Consider the following 9293-nt stretch of genomic DNA (forward strand, 5'->3'; position numbering starts at 1 on the left):
TCATCTACACACGGGTCACCTGCAGGGGAGGCGGAGACGGCGTCCGGATGGACTTGCTGAAAACACCACTGCATTTTCTCTGCATTGGATGATTAAAAGAAAAATAAAATGAAAAGTATTCAGGAAAATGTTAAATATTGAATCTGTTTAAAATTCCCAAATAAAATCTGATTTAAAAATTTAAAGAGAAAATTGAACTTGCCTTGAAACCAAGCAGGACACTGAGGGGCCTTCCTGGGTACAAATGCCCCTCTGTGTCCCTCTGTTTCTTGCTTGTAGAAGAAAGTCTTTCATATCCTAGGCGTTCCCCAGTTCCAAAGAGCAGACTCCAGGAGTGAATGGAACAGTAGAGTCACAGGACCCCTAGTGCCTTCTGAAGGGATAGAGATAATAATCTGACGCAGATCGTTGAGTTGTTCTTTAGAGACTAAGACCCTCTCACCATTCCCACCTGGTGTAGGATGGTGACCACATGCTGACCACGAGCATCTAGACCCCAGACTGGTTGGAACCAGAAGGCTGATGACTGAGATTCCTGAGACATCACCCTGTTACCCCTCCACCAGCCAATCAGAAGAAGGTCCGCAAGCTGATTGGGCCCCTGCGGCCTTCATCCCTAACCTGATGAAAACCGTAACCTGAATGCCCCAGTGAGGAAGTGTCCCTCCCAAAATGTCAGTAACTGTCTGGCTCCTTATAGGGGCGAATAAGACCCATCTCTGCCTATTTTCAGCTTTCTTCTCCAATCTCATTTCAAACTTGCCTTGTTAGTTTCAATCCCTTGTTTAACCTTTGGATGCCATTTTGCTTGTTTGCTTTTAGATCCTAATTCTGTCATTCCAGATTAAATTCAGAGTAGCAAAAATGATAAGGAACCATTTACACCTACCTAGTATAACTCCTAGGTTCATTCCTGAGAATGGTCCTCCAGGTCTGCCCTGGTGGTCCACATGGCAGCTCTGAAAGAGTCTAAACATCTAGAGATCCTTAGGGAAGCCAGAGGGTCTAGAAATGTTTTTCATCCAGACTTTCAGTGTTGCTTAAGAATGCAACACACTTGACCTAGTTTTGTACATCACGGGTTTTCACGTGGCAGAAAAATTTCACCATTTGGTTCATTATGATTTTGGAGTAACTGTAATAGCTGATTCACTGAACTGAATTAAGTTATTCACTAATGCTTAGTTTCATTTCACTTAATTTCATTACTGGAAGTTTAGGTAACAGAGCGGTGCCCAAGACTTGTTTCACCCTATCAGACTGTGATCTGTTAACACCTCCTAAGTCAGAATGTTTGAGATTTTTCCCTCTTGGTTTATGATAAACATGGAGTGAGAGTTAGAGTGATAGAGGCACCTTGAGTTTTACCCACTTCCATGTGCTATTTTCCAGTTAGCCCTACAAGACAGAGAGCTATCTTGCTGCTGCAGATGGCAGATCTGTAATGATTCACATTATACTACTTCCCAGATAACCCAGTGGGAGCAATTAGTTGCCACATTGCCTAGTATGCAGTCAGCACTTAGAAATATTCTCTGATGAAGGTTGAATAAGTAAAATGTTCAGACTGTCCTTCTTGGACCTTAGCTGAGAAAACTGCTCAGTATTTTTCTCAAAGCCCTTTATTGGACTTGAAGAGAACGCTCAAGTCTTCTCCCTTGATGAAATGACTTTTTAAAACTTTTAATAGGAGAACTTTGTAATTTTGCAATTTTGTTTGTAATTTTTTATGATAACTTGGATAACGAGTCTCCGTATTTTAGGGAAGAACAGTGACTACAAAAGCGGAGAAGGCATCACAAATCGAGTGAGGAAGAGGAAGGAGAATATTCTTGACCTTAATGTCACCATCTACATGGATTAATTTTTAAGCTAGCCCCATAAAATAGAACTAATAGTTCAAAGAACGGCATTGTCTGCTTCTCATCAAGATTCAATTCAGTTAGCATTTATTGAATATCTTTCCAATGTGTCTGGGCAGGTTGAAAGAAATAAAATACACAGTCCTGCTTTTGAGGAGCTGGTAAATCCAAGGGTGCTGGGCTCTCTCAATAGTTTCTTAATTCATTAAGAACTCTGTTCTGATTTTATATACTCTGAGAAGGCTTTTGCATGAAACACTAATTTCTAGTGTTTACATGCCTTAGAGCTTTGCATCAGGAGGCAGAGAAAGAGTTGGGGTGTGTGTGTGAAATTTTTTAGTTGGCCAAGAGTTTCCATTCACTTTGAATCCTCTCTTTCCTTTTTGCTTTTCATGGTGTTTTTTTCTTCTTTTTTCTAAATACAATCAAAGGTTTTTGCTGTATCCCAAAGAAGTTCATATAAACTTTGTGTATATAAATGGAATTCCCAGCATAGCAGAGTGGAATGCATGTTATTGTGAGTAAATGCTTTGTAACTTTTCCTTCTATTTATTCTCAATGCCCTTTACAACTCTGTGAATTAGCCCTTTATGTGAAATTTTTTTCCAGGGATTTTTATAAAGACAGGCAACAGCTTTTTACAAGTTGCATTAACCATTCTTAGATAACACATTATAAGGTTTTGGACCCAATTCCAATGGGTGTTTGTGGGGGGAAGTTCCCACACCACCAACGAGCAGCTGGGTGTCCTACAATTCAACTCAACTCTGACACTATCCACCTGGAGACGGCATCAGATCCCACAGGTCAGGGGCTCAGACCCACGAGACTACCCTCCACTTCAGACACCAAGCACAAGCCCAGGTTTTTACCTGTGCTTCTGACTGGCTGGCTACAGATTGGACACTGACGATTCTCTCTGTGGGTTTGACTAATTTGCTAGAGCAGAGCTCAGGGAACCCACTTACTCACTGGATTAGTAACTGATGGCAGCTTCATACCATGGGTGACCAGGTAGCCATTCCAGGGGTCAAAAGTCCTTCATCCCTCACCCTTTATCCTTTCTCTTAACAAACCACGTGTTTGTGTGAGCCAGGGCCACTCTAGTCAAACCCCTTTTCTCTGACACCGACTAAGTGTTCTGGTCACTGTGTCCAACGTGTGGAGGGCGTCCCCACACCACCAAGCAACTCTCAGACACCAGCTAAACTTGGCATGAATCTTTTTTTTTTTTTTTTTTTTTTGGCATGAATCTAATAAGAAAAGTGCTTGAGCTACATGACAAAAAACTATAAAACTTTAAAGTCCTAAATTAAAGGGTGGAAAACAATTCTATAAAAACATAATTTTTTTTAAATGTTTATTTATTTGGTTGCGTCTGGTCTTAGTTGCGGCAGTCGGGCTCCTTAGTTGTGGCTCGCCGGATCCTTAGTTGTGGCATGCAAACTCTTAGTTGTGGCATGCATGTGGGATCTAGTTCCCATACCAGGGATCGAGATGGGGCTCCTTGCATTGGGAGTGTGGAGTCTTAACCACTGCACCACCAGGGAAGCCCCACAATTATTTTATATTAACCTGTACATTTAATGTTATTCCCCCCTAAAAATCCCAGTGGAAAGAACTTGACAAGATGATTCTGATATTTTTCAAGAAGAGAAAAATACAGAAGTAGAAAAGAAATTCTGAAAAAGAAGACATAAAGAGGAAAATGACGTAACAAATATGTTTTTAATAAAGGTATATTAAAAGAGTTTGATATTGAAAAAGGAATAGATAATTAAATCAATTGAAACAAATGAGATTCTAGTATGATTCATATGTAAACTGTAATTTAAGATACAAAGAAGACAAGTAGAGTAATCAATACGTGGCTTTGAGATAATGGCTATCATTTGAGAAAAAAACATATCTTATTACATTTTACATAAAAATACAAATATAGAAAAAAATAGGTAACAGTTCTAAAATCTTGCTGTGGGGAATATCATTCTAAGTAAGTACTAGAAAGAAAGGGAAATGAAAAGCAACTTAAAGGGAGTAATATTTGTAAGATATAAAATAACAGTGTTACTATCCATCATGTTGGATACCTACAATACATAAAAAGCTTCAGCAAATCTGTAAGAAGACAAACAATCCAACAGAAAAGGGTCAAAATGCATGACACAGTGGTTTAGAGAAAAATAAATTAAAATGGTAAAATAACCATTTGAAGAGATGGTCAACTTCACTAATAATCAAAAACATGTAAATTGAAACAAGACGCCACTTTATACCATCAGATTTGGAAGAATTCTACATTGAATACACAGCTTGGTGAATGGGCTGGACATTCAGGTACTTTTAAGCACTGATAGTGGAAATGTAAACAATGATTACCTTTGTGGAAGGTAGTGTGGACCCTCTGGTCCGGTACGTGGCATATGGTAGGCATGTGATAATTATCTGTTGACTTAATGTAAGATTACTTTTGTGAATGGAAAGAGCATGGACTTTGCTATCAGACAGCGTTGAATTTTATTCCTGGCCCCGCCATTTATTTACCAAGTAAACTTTAAGCAATTTACTTCTTTATGCTCCAAGTTCCTTTTCTAGAAAATGGAGCTACTTCCTATTAGAATTGTGACAAATAACGAAACAACGTATGCAGTTTTTCATCTTATGGCTGCCAAGTTTATGTGCTGGCAAAATGGAAGACACTATTCTCTCCCAAAGATTTCCCTGGCTACCCGAGAGAATTCCATATTCTCAGAAAAGTTTACCCAGCCTCCTTTCACATTCTCCTTCCTGGTCATCCAAGCACCTCGCTGTTTAAATCCAGCCATCCTAAATCTGCCCTTTGACTCTTCTCTTTCATGCTGTCAAGAGTTCATTCAAATCTTCCAATTAAGGATGATTTTCCACTGTCATATCAGCCTTTTAATGGACTCACCAACATTGCCTTTTGTGGGTTGCATTGTGTCCCCCAAAAAGATACGTTCAAGTCCAAACCCCTGCCTCCCGGGAATGTCACCTTATTTGGAAATAAGGTCTTTGCAGATGTAATCAAGTTAAGACGAGGGCAAGATGGAGTAAAGCGAACCCTAACCCAATGTGACTCGGTGTCCTTATAAATAGAGGAAATTTGGACGCTGGGAGAGCGCAACGTGACGATGGAGGCAGAGGGCGGAGGGAGGTGCTTCCAAGCCAAAGGATCCCAAGGATGGCTGGTAACCGGCGAGCCAGAAAGAGGCAAGGAAGTAGCCGCTCCTAGAGCTCTCAGAGGGAGCACGGGCCTGCTGACCCCTTTGTCCTAGACTTCCAGGCTGCAGACTGTGAGAGACGAAATTCCTTCTACTGGGTCTGTGGTGCTTTGGTGAGACAGCCCTACGAGACTAACACGCTGTCCCCAAAAGGTCATTTGACTCCGATTTTTGGCTTTAGTAATAATCTGTGGATCAGATGGAGACGGCACCAGGTTTTGATAATTCTGGATAAATCCGCTAAAAGTGTAATCTTGGTTTTCCAACATGAAGCCAGGCTTAGAAAAGGGGAGAATATTTAAGGATGAGATGGGTTTAAAAAAAAAAAATTCTAAGGAAACAAAGCAACAAACTGGTTCTCTCAGGCTGCCTGGCCTCCGGAAAGATGGTTTGTAGATTCCCGACCAGGGAGCCCCAAAGCCCCACATTTCCCTGGCAGCGTGCCGGAGGGTGGTACGTTCTTAGCGTCCGTTCAGGTGCTTCTGGGGCTGCCAGGTTCTTTTCTGCTATGCTGCCTGGTGGGGAGGATGTCTCCCACGTGGGGCGGGGACACGACAGCAGAACAACTTCACCGTCACGTCTCAGGGCACAGGGTCACATCCAGGTACGTGTCCGTCTTGCCCTGACAAGGGGAACGGAATTATCATGATGAGTTCAGACGAACTGACACTCACACAGGTGCTGCTTTCCTTGAACACTTGCTACAGGTCCTGTGTTGGGACTCAAGCCTCAGTGTCTGCTGGACGGTTGTCTGTCCCCACCATCCTCACTGCTCTTCAGTGAGGCTCCTGGAGGGGCAGCTTGCTTTCTCGGGGCTTACTGTTAGCTTTAAGAACTTGGGATGAATTACGGCAGAGCTGCACCTGAGGATTACTTGGTGGCTCCACCCACCGTCACACCAAAAGTGAATCTTTTTGTGAATGATTAGGACACAATCAAGGACAGAGCCCAGGTACACGTCAGCCCTCCTCCTGTTACCAACCAGGGTTCTTGGCCTTCCCCAATCAATAGAAATTGACCAAAGGCCAGACAAGGAATTCAGGCAAGGCTTTAGTGGGGCCCCTGCTACAGCAGGGGGCAGTGAAAACAAGTTAAGGGTTCCCTCATTCACTCCTGGAGGGCAGGCGAGCTGGTTCCTTATATGGGGAGGGTAAGGGTGTGTCCAGGGGTTTGGCTTAGGTGGTGTGCCCACCCCTTCGGTGGTGCTGAGTGCAGGGGGGGCGTGTGCAGTACCCTGTTTTTGCTTCAGCTCTTCAGAAGTGGCAGCTGGGTTTTTCTGGTCTTTTTGTAGCTTTTTGTCCATAATCTGCCCCCGCTGCGCATGTGTGCAGTGATTTTTAGTCCCATGTAGTTTCGTTGTATTTTGTTGCCCCAGGAGACATCTGTCCAGGTGCAAGCTCTGCAGCCCTGCAGCAAAGGGGCCCAGGTCCCAGCCTACCTCATTTCTAGTCCTAGAGAAGATTCCTTAAGGTGTGCCTCCCAGAGGTCAAAGGAAGCTCTCTTGGTGGGGAAGAAGGGGCCATTAAAAAAATTCATTAGCATCAAAATTCTTACCATGTCTCCCAGCAGGTCTAGCAAATTCTCTAATGCATAGGCTTTGTGGTGCGTGCCTTTATAATCCTAATGTTCCTCTGTTACCTACACACATTGGGCCCCTAGCCCAGACCTTCCTGGGCACACAGGTATTGGAGAGAAGATTGGAAGCCAAAGTGGACTCAGCCTGGAGAAACTGGAGATTTATGACAGCGTCCTGAGTATGTTCAACATGTTAGCACAGAAGGGTAAAGTTTTCTGGAATTAGAATTCTTACAATTAAAAATGACGCCTGTATCTTAACCTTGAGGCAATTTTGACATATTATAAGGGTCAGAGTAGCAGCCAGGAACTGGAAGGTTTTCCTAGGCGGTCAAGGGTGTTTTATTACCTCATCTAATTTAAAGAATGATGTATTACCCCTACTCTAGTGTTTTGCGTTATGGGAGAGTCACTTTTTATTGGTCACAGCTTTAGGAAATATCACAAAGGGGGAGTGAGCACGTATGCGTCCCCAAATGCAGAGAGGAGAATGCTGAAAATCAGAGCTAAGGGACACTTAAAGCTTCACATGCTTTCCCCCTGAGTTTGACGCCAGTAACGGAAAAACAGCGTTGTGTGCCTCGAGTGGAGATTCTAATGAGACGGTACAGCAGTGACCCCGAGGCTGTTCTCCCTGGGATTTTTGTGAATTAAGAAACTAAGATTACCAGAGGGGAAAACTTTCCCAGTGCATAGCTCTTCTAGCTTGAAAACTATTAGTCCAACTAAAAACTGAAATTTTCAAAACAAAGGAGGTAGGGGCAAGGTGACATCAGGCACACATGCTCCACTAGAGATAGAGTGTGTATAACAGGGCCCAGAAAGCATCCTTCTAATACATGTTTGCCTGAAGACAGAGAGCTATCTGATGGGAAATTGTACGGGTGAGGATGTGAGAAATACATGTCTTCGATTGTTTTGGATACATTTTCCTTTTTCTAAAATCATGGTCTAAAAAACTTGCCACATTGTGATTTCATTTGTCAAGTGGGAAACCCCAAAGTGGAGGTCACGGATTTCGGGAAGTCCTCACAAACCTTCCAGTTCTGTTTCTAAAACTCTGCTGCTTCTGCCACAAATCCTAAGACAGGAGACTCACACAAGTTAATTTTATTCTGAAGAGAAACACAGTGGAAGACAGAGGTCTGAGTTGTCTCATCTCCAGTGGAGCTGGAGCTGATAAGATTTTACTTAAAAATTTGCTACTTCTATCCTGCTTTATTTACTGGAAAACTGGTATAAATCCTGAAATAGAGGGAAAATAAAAAGGAAATGGTCTCTTCTTTCCCCCTGGATGTTTTCCCTGCTACAGCCCTTCTCCCTCAATTTTACACACACACACACACACACACACACACACACAACCATTTCGTTGGCCTTTCTATGGAGGTTAAGGGTACCTGTCTGGAGTTTCTGTCTCGTCTGTATTGCCGTGTCCATCAGAGTTTAGAGTGGGACACAGAAACCACCGAAGGCAATTCACGTAGAAAGGGATTTAGGGCAAGATATGCTGTTAACAAACTCTTTGCAAGAAAACAATTTGGAAGTTTAAAACAAAACAAACAAAAACCCCCTACTAGACCTGCAATTACTATATGGCCCAGCAATTACCCTCTTGGGCTAAGCGAAAACTATAGTCACACAAAAACCTGTACATGAATGTTCACAGCAGCTCCATCTGTAGCAGCCGCAGACTAGAAGCAGCCCAAATATCCTTCAACGGGTGAGTGGCTGCAGAAACCGGGGGCATCCACACCCCGGATTTGCTACCCAACAGTAACGAGGGATGGGCTGCTGATACGCACGACAGGGACGGACCCCCAGGAAACTTAGGCTCAGTGAAAAAAGCCAGTTCCCAAAGACGGCACGCTGCACGAGTCCATTTATAATACTTTTTGAAGTGACAACACTTGAGAAGTAAAGGGCAGATTAGTGGTTTCCAGCGATGAGAGACGGGGTTGTTAAAGGGGAGCAGGGGGCATCCTTGTGTGGCCAGATATTCTGTAGTTGGATCTTGGGGGTAGATAAACGAACCTATACATGTGATAAAATGGCATAAAGCCAAACACACGTATGTATAAATGAGTGCAGGTAAAACTGGGGAAATCTGCATAATAGCAGCAAATTGTATCAATGTCAATATCCTGCTTGTGGGCTTCCCTGGTGGCGCAGTGGTTGAGAATCCGCCTGCCGATGCAGGAGACACGGGTTCGTGCCCTGGTCCGGGAAGATCCCACATGCCGCGGAGCGACTGAGCCCGTGAGCCATGGCCGCTGGGCCTGTGCGTCCGGAGCCTGTGCTCCGCAACGGGAGACGCCACAACAGTGAGAGGCCCGCATACCGCAAAAGAAAAAAAAAAAAAATATCCTGCTTGTGATGTTGCACTGTCGCTTTTGAGCATGTGACCATGGGGGAAATTGGGTGAAGGGTACATGGCCTGTCACTGCATTATTTCTTACAAATACATTTTAATCTACAATGATTTGAATAAAAACCTTGGTTTAGGAAAAAAAAAAAAAAAAAAACTTTGTAAGGAGTGGAGGAACAGAAGCTAGAGGGCTATCACTGGGCTGCTGATGTCAAGGGCACATCCCCAGGGTTCCAAGCCAGAATT

The sequence above is a fragment of the Kogia breviceps genome, chromosome 10 (genome assembly GCF_026419965.1).
Source record: "Kogia breviceps isolate mKogBre1 chromosome 10, mKogBre1 haplotype 1, whole genome shotgun sequence".
Taxonomy (NCBI): Eukaryota; Metazoa; Chordata; class Mammalia; order Artiodactyla; family Physeteridae; genus Kogia; species Kogia breviceps.